Raw genomic sequence first — 13,814 nt, forward strand, 5'->3', positions numbered from 1 at the left:
ACCAGTCCAGCCTAAACATAATCAGTCCTGAATGTTCATTGGATGGACTGATGTTGAAGCTGAAACTCCCACACTTTGACCACCTGATGTGAAGAACTGACTCACTGGAAAAGACCCCGGTGCTGGGAAAGACTGAAGGCAGGAGCAGAAGGGGACGACAGAGGATGTTATCACTGACTCAGTGGACATGAATTTGAGTAAACTCCGGGAGTTGGTGATGGACAGGGAGGCCTGGTGTGCTAGAGTCCATGGGGTCGCAAAGAGTCGGACACGACTGAGCGACTGAACTGACTGACTGATGTTTCTATCATATGCTGGAGCAGCAACTGCGTCACACTCGAGTGACTCTGAGGAGATACCCCACGTCCAGAGGCAAAGGAGAAGCCCCAGAAAGATGGTACGAGGGGCACAATCACATTCAGAATCAAACCCCACACCTGCCAGAGACACTCAGAGGCTCAAACGCACCCTGTGCACACCAGGACCTCAGCCACACAGACACTGAGACAGAACTGTGTCTGGGTGTGTCCTGAGGAGATACGGGTCAGCAGTGGACTGCCACAGGAACAGGGACTCTGGGTGCAGTAGACCTGGGTATGGCATAAGCCCTTTTGGAGAAGTTCAACGTTAACCCACCACAGAGCCGCCAGAACGTCCACAGGACTGGGGAAACAGACTCTTGGAGGGCACAGCAGAACCTAGTGCACACCAGGACCCAGGAGAAAGGAGCAGTGACCCACAGGAGACTGACCAAGACATGCCCGTGAGTGTCCAGGAGTCTCTGCTGGAGGCGTGGGTTGGTGGCGGCCTGCTACAGGGTTGGGGGCCTGACTGTAGCAGGGCCCTCATGGCATCTTTTGAAGGAGGTTGCTGTTATCTTCATCACCTCCACCATAGTTTGGCCTCAGGTCAAAGAACAGAGAGGGAACACAGCCTCGGCCTTCAACAGAAAACTGGATTTCCATCAGAGGGCAGACAGACTGAAAACCACAATCACAGAAAGCTAACCAATCTGATCACATGGACCACAGCCTTGTCTAACTCAATGAAACTTTGAACCATGCTGTGTAGAGCCAGCCAAGACGAACGGGTCAAGGTGGAGATTTCTGACAAAACATGGGCCACTGGAGAAGGGAATGGCAAACCACTTCAGTATTCTTACTTTGAGATTTCCATGAGCAGTATGAAAAGGCAAAAAGATAGGATACTGAAACATAAGCTCCCCAGGTCGGTAGGTACCCAATATGCTCCTGGAGATCAGTGGAGAAATAACTTGAGAAAGAATGAAGAGACAGAGCCAAAGCAAAAGCAACACCCAGTTGTGGATGTGACTGGTGATGAAAGTAATGTCTGATGCTGTAAAGAGCAATATTGCATAGGAACCTGGAATGTTAGGTCCATGAATCAAGGCAAATTAGAAGTGGTCAAACAGGAGATGGCAAGAGTCAACATTGATATTTCAGGAATCAACGAAACAAAAAGGAATAGGATGGGTGAATATAATTCAGATGACTATTATGTCTTTTGGGCAAGAATTCCTTAGAAGAAATGGAGCAGCCCTGATAGTCAACAAAAGAGTCCGATGGAGTACTTGGATGCAATTTCGAAAACGACAGAATGATGTCTGTTCATTTCCAAGGTGAACCATTCAATATCACAGTAATCGAAGTCTATGCCCTGACCAATAATGCTGAAGAAGCTGAAATTGAATGGTTCTATGAAGACGTACAAGACCTTCTAGAACTAACACCCAAAAAAGATGTCCTTTTCATTAAAGGGGACTGGAATGCAAAAGTAGGAAATCAAGAAATACCTGGAGTAATGGGCAAATTTGGCCTTGGAGTACAGAATGAAGCAGGGCAAACCCTAATAAAGTTTTGCCAAAAGAATGCATTCATCATAGCAAACACCCTCTTCCAACAACACAAGAGAAGACTCTACACATGGACATCACCAGATGGTCAGTACCAAAATCAGGTTGATTATATTCTTTGCAGCCAAAGATGGAGAAACTCTATACAGTCAGCAAAAAGAAGACTGGGAGCTGACTGTGGCTCAGACCATGAACTCCTTATTGCCAAATTCAGACTTAAATAGAAGAAAATCGGAAAAACCACTAGACCATTCAGGTATGACCTAAATCAAAACCCGTATGACTATATAGTGGAAGTGACAAATAGATTCAAGGGATTTTATCTGCCAGAAAGAGTGCCTGAATAACTATAGATGGAGCTTTGTGACATTGTAGAGGAGGCAGTGATCAAGACCATCCCCAAGAGAAAGAAATACAAAAAGGCAAAATGGATATCTGAGGAGGCCTTACAAATAGCTCTGAAAAGAAGAGAATTGAAAGGCAAAGGAGAAACAGAAAGATATACCCATTTGAATGCAGACTTCCAAAGAAGAGCCAGGAGAGATAAGAAAGCCTTTCTCAGTGATCAGTGCAAAGAAATAGAGGAAAACAATAGAATGGGAAAGCCTAGAGGTCTCTTCAAGAAAATTAGAGATACCAAGGGAATATTTCATGTAAAAATTGTCACAGTAAAGGACAGGAATGGTAGGGACCTACGAGAAGCAGAAGATATTAAGAAGAGATGGCAAGAATACACAGAAGAACTGGACACAAAAGATCTCCCCGACCCAGATAATCACGATGTTGTGATCACTCACCTAGAGCCAGACATGCTGGAATGTGAAATCAAGTGGGCCTTAGGAAGCATCACTATGAACAAAAGTAGTGAAGGTGATGAAATTCCAGTTGAGCTATTTCAAATCTTAAAAGATGATGCTGTGAAAGTGCTGCGCTCAATGTTCCAGCCAATTTATAAAACTTAGGAGTGGCCACAAGACTGGAAAGGTCAGTTTTCATTCCAATCCCAAAGAAAGACAATGCCAGAGAATGCTCACACTAGGGTACAACTGCACTCATCTTACATGCTGGCAAAGTAATGCTCACAATTCTCCAAGACATGCTTCAACAGAGCATGAACCATGAACTTCAGATGTTCAAGCTAGATTTAGAAAAGGCAGAGGAACCAGAGATGAAATTGCCCACAACCACTGGATCATTGAAAAAACAAGAGAATTCCAGAAAAACATTTACTTCTGCTTTATTGACTATGCCAAAACTTTTGACTGTGTGGATTACAACAAAGTGTGGCAAATTCTTCAAGAGATGGGAATAACAGACCACCTGAGCTGCCTCCTGAGAAATCTGTATGCAGTTCAGGAAGCAACAGTTATAACTGGACATGGAATAACAGACTGGTTCCAAATAGGAAAAGGAGTATGTCAAGGCTGTATATTGTCACCCTGCTTATTTAACTTATATGCAGAGTACATCATGAGAAATGCTGGACTGGATGAAGGACAAGCTGGAGTCGAGATTGATGGGAGAAATATCAGTAACCTCAGATATGCAGATGACAGCACCCTTATGGCACAAAGTGAAGAAGAACTAAAGAACCTGTTGATGAAAGTGAAAGAGGAGAGTGAAAAAATTTTCTTAAAACTCAACATTCAGAAAACTAAGATCATGGCATCTGGTCCCATCACTTCATGGCAAGTAGATGGGAAACAGTGGAAACAGTGGCTGACTTCATATTTTTGGGCTCCTAAATCACTGCAGATGGTGAGTGCAGCCATGAAATTCAAAGACGCTTGCTCCTTGGAAGATAAGAAAGGAAAGAAAAGAAGAAAAGAATACCTAAATGGCATATTAAAAAGCAGAGACATTACTTTGCTAAGAAAGGTCTGTCTAGTCAAAACTATGTTTTTTCAGGTATTATGGCTGTGCGAGTTGGACTATAGAGTAGTCATGTATGGATGTAAGAATTGGACTATAAAGAAAGCTGAGAGCTGAAGAATGGATGCTTTTGAACTGTGGTGTTGGAGAAGACTCTTGAGAGTCCCTCGCAGCACTGAGATCCAACCAGTCCATCCTAAAGGAAATCAGTCCTGAATATCCATTGGAAGGACTGATGCTAAAGCTGAAACTCCCATAATTTGGCCACCTGATGTGAGGAAGTGACTCATTGGAAAAGACCCTGATGCTGGGAATGATTGAAGGTGGGAGGAGAAAGGGGTGACAGAGGATGAGATGGTTGGATGGCATCACTGACTCCATGGACATGAGTTTGAGCAAACTCCAGGAGTTGGTGATGGACAGGGAGGCCTGATATGCTGCAGTCCATGGGGTCACATAGAGTCAGACATGACTGAACGACTTAACTGATGGTTTGGGTAGAGGAATTCATATGGTTAAAGTTAGGCTCAAGGCAAAGATAGGTTCAAGGATAAGTACAGAACCTGAGGATGTGGCTGGTCATAGGGCTTCTTTAATAAATAGTTTGACTTCATCGCCAATAGTTTGGAGTAGGCTGTATGGCCCTACGACATTTGGGCCTTTTCAGAATTGTGTATAGCCTAGAACTTTTCATTCTACTAGTGGTAAGAATGCTATAGCTAGAAGGATGGGCTTCACTTTCACTTTTCACTTTCATGCATTGGAGAAGGAAATGGCAACCCACTCCTGTGTTGTTGCCAAAGCATCCCAGGGATGGAGGAGCCTGGTGGGCTGCTGTCTATGGGGTTGCACAGAGTTGGACACGACTGAAGCGACTTAGCAGCAGCAGCAGCAGCAGCGCAGGGTCATACAAAACAGGTCCACGCCCCCCCGGCCCCACTTTCTCACATCCACGCCCCCGTGCCCTGCATCCCCACATGCACCCAGCGCAAGCAAGCAGTCTGCCTCCTCTTTCCAGTCAGGCTTTGGGCTTCGCTGAGGTGTTTTGGCCCTGGGGAAGGAAATGGCAACCCACTCCAGGATTCTTGCCTGGAACATCCCATGGACTGAGGGGCCTGGTGGGCTACAGTCCATGGGGTCGCAAAGAGTCGGATACAGCTGAGCGACTGAGGTGTTATACAAAATTGCCTGTAGTGGTTCCGTGTTTGCATCTGCCGTCCACACCATCATCCAATGAGCAGGAAGGACATAATCCCTGCTCTTTCTCAGCCAGTAAGTAATTGGAAGAGATTATTAGTGGTAACAAGAATTAGTATTGTAACAAGGAAAAGGAGTGTTTGAAGAATCAGTTAATGTTGGGGTCCAAGTGAATGGATCATATTGAGAAGTCTATAGTTGATCATATGACAAATAGGGCCACCAGCACACATCATTGAGAAATAATCTATTTTAGAACTGAATGATAGCTTAAGGGTTTGTAGTGTGATTCAGTGTCAGTCTGAGATAATTATCTCTTGGTCTGTATACATGAATATTATTGTTAGAACTAAGCTAATGGTGAAGGCATATGAGATAATCTTACATATAGAGGGTATGTGGTGGTTTTATAAATGTTAGTGCTTGTTATTATGATCGATGATGTAAATAGTGAGGCGAGAGTGAAAGAGGAAATTTAATTTATTACTTTTATTTGGAGTTGCATCAAATATGTGGTTCCTAACACCAATGGATAAAAGTTTGAAAAAGCCATGCTGTTAGTCAAGGGAGTAGAAAATCAGCAATTCTTATCTACTTCTGTGGTAAATAAGAAGGTATTGTCTTCTCTTCCTAGATTCACAATCAAGTTTTTTTTTCTAAGCTATATATACAGTATAAGGGGCCTAGAATGATTTTTGGGTTTAAGGATAGGAGTAGAAGAGGTAGGATGGGTAAAGATATGAGAGAATTTTCTCATGTAAAAGATGGAGAGATACTGTTTATGTGGTGTGTGTATTTGCCTCACTGTGTTGAAATAAGTATATATAAAGAGTATAGGGCAGCAGTTACCATATGAATTCCTATTAAAATAATTGCAATGTTTCATCACGAGAAGGATATTACTACAAATAGCTCTCCAATCAAGTTAATAGTTGGGGGTAGAGCTGGGTGTGTTTAACTTGCTGGTAATCATCAGGTTGCTGTTACTAGGAGGAACATTTGTAGGCTTTAAGCTAGGATTATTGTTTGGCGATGGACCTGGTAATTTGAATTTGCCAGGCAGAATGATACAGAGGATGTAAGACTATGGGCAATTATTAGGGCTATGGGTCCTATAGAACTTCTAGGTGTTCGGGTAAGGATAGCAAAGTGCTTTGTGGCTGACAGAAGAGTATGCAGTGAGTGATTTTAGGTCTGTCTGGCATAAGCAAATTGAGCTGGTTATAAGTATGCCTCATAAGGACAATAGAATGAGTGGATACCCTATGAAGTCTGTTAGTGGGTTTCAAATTATTGTAATTCATAATTCGTAGTATCCCACAGCATCCAAATGTTAGTAGTGCTGGCAGCATAGCCAGAACTATGAAGCCTGCAATAGGGGCCTCTTCATGTGCTTTAGGTAGTCAAAGGTGGAGGCCATAAAATGGTATTTTTACTATAAAGGCAATTATGCATACTAACCGTATGAAACCATTGGATCAAGAGTTGGATACTGATTGGGCTCAGCATTAGAACATTGAAAGGTCCTACTGTATTTTGAATGTAGACAAGTATTCCTAAAGGGGGAGAGAACTTACTAGGGTATAAAATGAATAGAGACCTGCATTAAGGTGTTCTGCTTGATTTCCTCTTTGGGTAATGATAATGAGTGTTGAAACTAGTGTTGCTCCAAATAGAATATATAAAAGAATGAATTTTATGGTATTAAATGTTATAATTAAAGTAATTATAATATGACTAGCAGTGATAATATTTTTTTTCTGGTAGAGATTCTTTTAATATGAGGTGTTGACTATTAGTATAAGGGATCAAAACCATGTAGTTAAAATCAGTGGTGGCGTCCATAGGGAGTGGGAGAAAACAATTGAGAAATTGAGGCTGTTATCATTGATTAAGGAGGAGTAGGCTTGTGAGTCTAATTCGTAGACTATGCGTGGTGGTGTTAATTCAGATTAACCTGGTGATCAGGTCAGTGGTATTGTTCCTGACCACAATCTTGGCCTTCTCTGCCCACTGAAGCTGAATAAAAGAACATGGAGACTGAGTCTGGAGGAAATAGAAAGCTGGCTTCAATTCTCAGTCAGCAGAGAGGGGAACCGAGCAGGCTCATGCCTCAAGAGCTTTGCCTGCCCCCTTGAGGAGTCTAGGGGCTCATAGAGGGAAGGGCTCACAGTCAGGAGGCAGTATGATAAACAAAGGGGATAGGACTTTGATTTCTTCCTCTTGCATTTATTCACAGTCTCATCAGTTCAGTTCAGTTGCTCAGTCATGTCTGACTGATGATGGGAAAGACTGAAGGCTGGAGGAGAAGGGGACGACAGAGGATGAGATGGTTGGATGGCCTCACCGACTCAATGGACATGGATTTGAGTAAACTCCAGGAGCTGGTGATGGACAGGGAGGCCTGGTGTGCTGCAGTCCATGGGGTCGCGAAGAGTCAGACACGACTGAGGGACTGGACTGAACTGAACCCACTGCAGTAGATTCTTCCAAGTGTGTAGCCCACAGCGTTCTGCCTGAGGGAGTTGAGATCACACAGGTAAAACGTGTAACAGCTCACAGGGTGCTCAGGACTGTGGAACTGACAGCCCTTCCTGGGCAGCCAGGACCCTGAGCAGCGATGAGAGCCTCGCCCCTTCGTGATCCCCAGGAGAAGGAAGCTGATCGGCCTGCCGGCCAGTCCGAGCCACTGCTGGGAGGTCCCTGTCTACCCTGACCACTGGAGCGGTCCAGGGGCCCCACCCTCTCGGGCCCCACCAAGCCCCTGGTCCACACCCATGGGGAGAGTCCTTCCAGGCCGTCGTGAGGGGAAACTGTGGTGGGAACTCAGCAGAAAGCCGTGAGGGCAGCTGGGACCTTCCTTCACCGAGGACGTGAGATCGCCAGGTACACTGAGGTCACGCAGGTGGCTGGGAGCCCGTTTCAGATGGTGGTCTGTGCCGAGAAGGACACAGGACTCGGGGAGGCAGGGGCTGACGGGCGGCGAGTCCAGAGAGGCGCCTTCTTGGAGGAGGGGGGATGCTCAGACAGAACTGCATCTGGGCCCGGAGCTCCAGCAGGGCTGGCCGGTGGCTGAGGAGGGCAAGGCCGGGGTTCGGCCTCAGGAGCGGTGCATCTGCCCTCTGGTAGAGTTTCTGCTCCCCAAGGACTGGGGTTATTGTCTGTCTCCTCATGGCTGTCCCGTGCCTGGAACACGACCTGGCCAGAGGCAGGTGCTAAGCAAATATCTGTGAATGAGTGGACGGTCCGAGTGTGGAGATGCGGAGGACAGGCGGCGTCAGGCTGCAGAGTGGGGGTTAAGTAGATTAGGAGGCCGAGCCGGGAGAGAGGCATACAGGGTTTCTAAACCCGGACTCCCAGCCCCCTTGGGCTCAGCTCCACCCAAGCCCGTCTGTTCCCCAGACACTCTGTTTTCTACGGTACATTCCCTCTGGCCTTCACTCACCTGCGTGTCCTGCCCTGCATGGCTTAAAAGCAGCTCCAAGTCTGTTCCTCCCACCTGTGCCTGAAGCCTCTTTATGCTTAAGCTGGGGGATCCCAAGGGCGCCCCCTGAGATGGGGCCCCTTCCCTGCCCGTGGACGGTTGCTCCTTGTCTGTTCCATGGACTTTGCTCTCTGCAGTTGTCTGCCTGTTCGGGTCTCTGCCTGACCCAGGGCCGGGAGTGTTCATGGGTCGGTGTGTCCCCGCTGATTCTAGCAATCTGCCAGGCTGAGTCCTGCTGGCCTGCATCGTGACACTGCCATTTACTGGTGACACGGGGCCCACCCTGGAGCACCGCTGACCACGTGCCCGCTGGTCTCAGCTGGACCTCGCTGTTGGGCCGGGAGCCAGATGGTCAGAGCTGCTGGTGCCTGTGGGCCTGGCTGCCATCACAAGCCTTCTCCTTGGGGCTCAGTGGCTGAGCCGTCAGGGCGTGTGCAGAACGCGCTGCAGACCGGCACAGGGGGCCAGCACTGGGCCTCAGCCAGAGAGTGGAGGCACCGACGTGGGTCCTGCCCTCCATGAGGACACTTTCTGGCCTCCTGGGCTCTGTTTTGTCCGACCTTCGAGGAACGGGCGGAGCTGCTGCGCTCATCCTGGCCCACCCGCTCCAGAGCTGCCCTCACAGACCTCCCCTGCATTGGGGTCTGACCAGTACATTCCTGGTCCCAGCACGAAGCCAGGGCATCCCGGGGCCCCTTCAGTTAAGGGGTCAGGGGAAGCAGAGCTGCTTTGTTTTGAGCTGGAGGGGGATTCGTGTGGGTAGAGTTCTCATTTCCTCCAGCGACTCTTGTGACTTACGGCGCCCAGGGCTCCCAGCCAGCCTGTGGGCCGCCGTGGGACCCCGTCTCCTGTCGGCCCCTCTTCTGACTGCTTGGTCCATGTTCTGACTGCTCGGGACTTGGTGCTCCTGGGTTAAGTGTCTATTGTAATTGGCTAGGGTCTGTTCTTTTTTTTTTTTTTTTTCTTAATCAGTATTTTTTTTTTTTTTTCTTTGAATTATGGCTGGCTTACAATGTGTTAATTTCTGCTGCGCAGCTCAGGGATACACTTATACCGATATATACATTCTTTTAAAGAATATTATTATGTAGTTTATCATTGGATACTGAATATTGTTCTCTGCTATGCAGCAGGGCCTTCTTTAACCATTCTACTTACAAAAGCTACATCTGCTGACCCCAGCCTCCCACTCTGGCCCTCCACCGCCTCCTCTTCCTTGGAGAGCACCAGTCTGTTCCCTCTGTCCCTGAGTCCATTTCTGTTTCATGTGTGTGTGCTCAAGTGTTCAGTTGTGTCTGATTCTTTGTGACCCCATGGACTGTAGCCCACCAGACTCTTCTGTCCATGGGATTCTCCAGGCAAGAATTCACCGCTGGGTGAGTGCAGGCTTGTGGTCACTCTGACCTGTCTCAGACTTCTCAGTGGCTGTCCGCTGGGTGAGTGCAGGCTCGTGGTCACTCTGGTCTGTCACAGACCTCTCAGAGGCTGTCTGCTGTGAGTACAGGCTCATGGTTGCTTTAGTCTGTCACTGACCTCTCAGAAGCCATGTGCAGGGTGAATGTGGGCTCCTGGTCACTCTGGTGCACAGTTTCCACAGGGCTGTCGAGAGGTACTGTGTGGCTGCCCCAGCTGGGAGCCACTTATTGCGCTCTTGCTGCCCCCAAGCTACGTCTGGAGAAGGCTAATCCCAATGAGATGCTACTTTCAGACTTCAGCTCACATCCCAGGAACTAGTCTTCCAGCCTAAGCAGGTCACTCGGGGTTTCCTGTGTTACTGCTCACAGCTCACATCCGCTAGAGGGTGGGCCGGATCTGGGGACACATGTCCTCTGCTACTAAAAGTGACAATAGACTGTGTTCCCAGGGACGGACCACAAGGGGTGATGGGATAACGTCTGCCCTACCTGCTTGGAGGCACTGTGCCCCCAGCCCCTGCCTTCTCCCCACTCAGGTACGGAATATGGGAGAGCAGGAGGGGGAACCTGGGTCCCCAGTGAGACCCTCTCAGCAGAGCTGGGCCTGGGTCAGGCTTGGAGAGTGTGACCGAGAGTTTGCTGGACCGGACACCACATTTAGAGGGCCTCCTGTAGTGTAGGTTTCAGGGCTAAATAGCAGCTAAGTGCAGAGCATGTTGGCTGAGCTGACGGCTGTGGACCCTGCAGGCTGAACGCTGAGCCCTGAACGTTGGAAGGTTGTTTGGAGTCACAGGACCTGCTTGCTCTCTCTGCTGAGATGATCTCAATGGGGACCCAGGTTCCCCCTCTTACTCTCTAGAAGGTATCAAACTGAAGCCACTTCTCATGGTGAGCTCTGAGGAACCTCAGGAAAGAGAAGAATACCTGCTTTCCAGCAGCCATCAGACTGTAGCCACTCCCCACTGTGATCCCCGAGGAAACTCAGGAAGGAGAAGTCAGGATGCTGGTCCCAGGTGGTAAGGTGTGTATCAAAGGGGATGATTTCAGTGAGATGGCTGGTGCGTCTTCCCACACATAGAAAAGTGATAATTTCCTTAACTTTAGATGCTGCCCCCTGGTTTTGAAGTCCTAAAAGATTTGTACTGAATAAAACAACTCTCAACACCTGTATTATAATATTATTATGTCTATACATATGAAGTAGAGACTTTCCAAAGAACAACAAAGACAAATCTCAACATTCAGCACACTGGCACCAGTGGTGGGCACTCCCCAAAAGATACAACTAGTGGGGCAATGAGAACACTCATCACCCCTTTTCCCATAAGATTGTGGAATGGATGCTGACACTGGGGAATTGTTACAGGGAAGAACAAAATCTGACTCCATGTTGAATGTTTTACTCTAACCTTTGCTTCCTGTTGGTCTGTTTGCTACAGGGATGCTGTCCATACATAATGGCCTGCCTCAGGACACCCCGCCCCTCTGCCTCTGTCCAGGACCTGTCCACCTGTGGATGGCTACAGGAGGGAGAAAGTAACACATCTCCTCCCGAGACTGGCCGTTCCAGGAGACATTTGCCAGATTAATGGCCTTTTTACTGTATTTCCTCACCTCCCAGCTCTGTGTTCTATAAAAGACACTGGCCTCCAGACCCTGACAAGATGGTTTCTTGGAGATATTAGTCTGCTATCTTCTCAGTCTGCTGGCTTTCCAAGTAAAGTCGTATTCCTTGCCTCAGCACCTCGCCTCTGATTTATTGGCCTGTTGTGAGGAAAGCAGAGTAAGCTTGCACTTAGTAACAATCCCACATGCATTGCAGTCAAAAAATCAAAACATAAAATGGAAGCAATATTGTAACAAATTCAATAAAGACTCTGAAAATGGACCATATAAAAAGATCTGAAGCCAAAAACCAGAAGGAACTCAGTGGTTGTCTGAAATGTTTAGAAAGTTGTTAGAACCCCTCTTGCCCATATGCCCTGAAGCCACACTGGACTGTTAGGCCCTGTCCATTCAGGACACCCTCTCCAGACCGCAGCTGGAGGTGCTCTGCCCCCAATGCCCTCCTGGGTCTCAGGAGTAGAAGAAATACAACCTAGGGGGTCTCCTCTGTGGTCCAGGGGAGCGTCACACCAGCCACCCTGTCTCCCTGCCCATAATAAATAAGGAGGGTTGTCAGCACCTGGGCAAGTGATGCTGTGGGCACCTCGACTGCCTCGTCCTTGTGAGATTTGGTGTGAAGACAACACAGAAGGAGAACCAGCCAAGAGGGATCCAGGGAGCAGTGAACCCCTCTTCACAGGGACCCTGTGAGACCCAAGACTCGCTCTGCCCACCCTGCTCTGACTTTTGGGAACTGGCCTGTGTCATTCTCTGGGCAGGAGGTGGGAAGGACATCCCGGGCTCTCTTCCACCTCCTGAGACCCAGGTGAGCCCTGGGGGCAGAAGCACCTCCACCCGGGGTCCAGAGAGGGTGTCCTGAATGCACAGGGCCTATCCGGTCAGTGAGGCCGGCCCTCGTCCACAGTGCACTGACCTGCTGCAGGGTCTCGGGTTCCCTGGCATCCAGCTCCCCCACCGCCAACCCCAGCTTGGTGTCTTGGGGCCCCTCACTTGCGGACACCCAGCAGGTGAAAGCTGCATGCCCAGTGAGAAGGAGGAGAAGCCGGTGGGGCAGGGGTCCAGCATGGGGTGTCCAAGGCCCCTCTGCTCACCCAGGAACACCCAGCCCTGCCTGCCATGGCCTTTCTCCTCTTTAGTATGTGTCTTTGTGGCTGATGTTGCTAAACACCTTCCTCTGGAAGAGAAGGCTCCCTGACCATGGAAGGGGTGGAGGTGAGGAGGTGCTGTATCCCTAAACCCAGAGAGCTTCAGAACTAACTCCCCTGAGCCCTGAACGTACTGCCTGTTACATATGTACCAACCGAGGCCAAGATCCAGGCAGATTCTCTGTGGAAACACTTTTCTGTCCAACAAGAGAGGACTTGTTAACCCACAGCTGAACCCCGAGACGTGGGACGTGCTGTAACTGTGGAGACTGCAGGGAAGGTGTTTGAGAGGCTTCTTCCCGGGCGGCTCCCCTAGGCCCCTGGAGTTACTGGACCCAGAGGCGGAGCGCTCGCGCTTCTCTACTCACTGCAGGCCAGACGGTGCCCCCAACCACACAGCCCTGCTCCTCCGCCTCCCTGAGTTCAACAGAAACCCCCCAGTCACGAGGCCAAAGTGCAGTCTTCTTGGTGAGCAGAGCAGAGGCCGGTGGGAAGGGGGGTGGAGGCTGAAAGATTGTAGAAGAAAATCACGGACGTGTGTTCCCGTGTGTGGTGGCCGCATGCTGCAGTAATTGATGTTCCCCACACATTTATGGGTGGGTTTTAGTTTCTGTATTTTCTAAATTTCTTTTTTTTTTTTTTAACAGCTGCATATTATGAAAAATTCTTGCAATCAACCATGAGTACTTGCAAAATAAGCTCTTATTTTTTTTTCCTTTTCCTAGAATGTTGCAGTTTTCTATGGTGACAGATGATCAGCCTCCTACTTTTAAGTATTCATTTAGTTGGCTGCGCTGGGTCTTAGCTGTGTCATGCAGGGCCTTCAGTTGCAGCATGTGGGATCTAGTGCCCTGACCAGGGATTGAATGTGGCCCCCTCTGTTGGGAGCTGAGTCCCAGTCTCTGGATCAGCAGAGAATGCTGCGATCTCCTACTTAAAGCAAGGTTATTTATTGATTTTCGGCTTGCTGGGTCTTCGCTGCTGTGCGGGCTTTTCTCTGGCTGTCGAGCGTGTGGGCTGCTCTCTCGTTTCTTTGCTGAACGTCTCCCTGTGGTGGCTGCTCTGGTTGGGAAGCAGAGACTCTAGGCTCTTGGGCTGCAGTCGTTGTGAACGGACTTAGTTGCTCCACGGCACGTGGGGTCTTCCCAGATCAGGGACTGAACCCGTGTCTCCTGCATTGGCAGGTGGATTCTTAACCACAG

Source organism: Dama dama, chromosome 1 (genome assembly GCF_033118175.1).
Source record: "Dama dama isolate Ldn47 chromosome 1, ASM3311817v1, whole genome shotgun sequence".
NCBI lineage: Eukaryota > Metazoa > Chordata > Mammalia > Artiodactyla > Cervidae > Dama > Dama dama.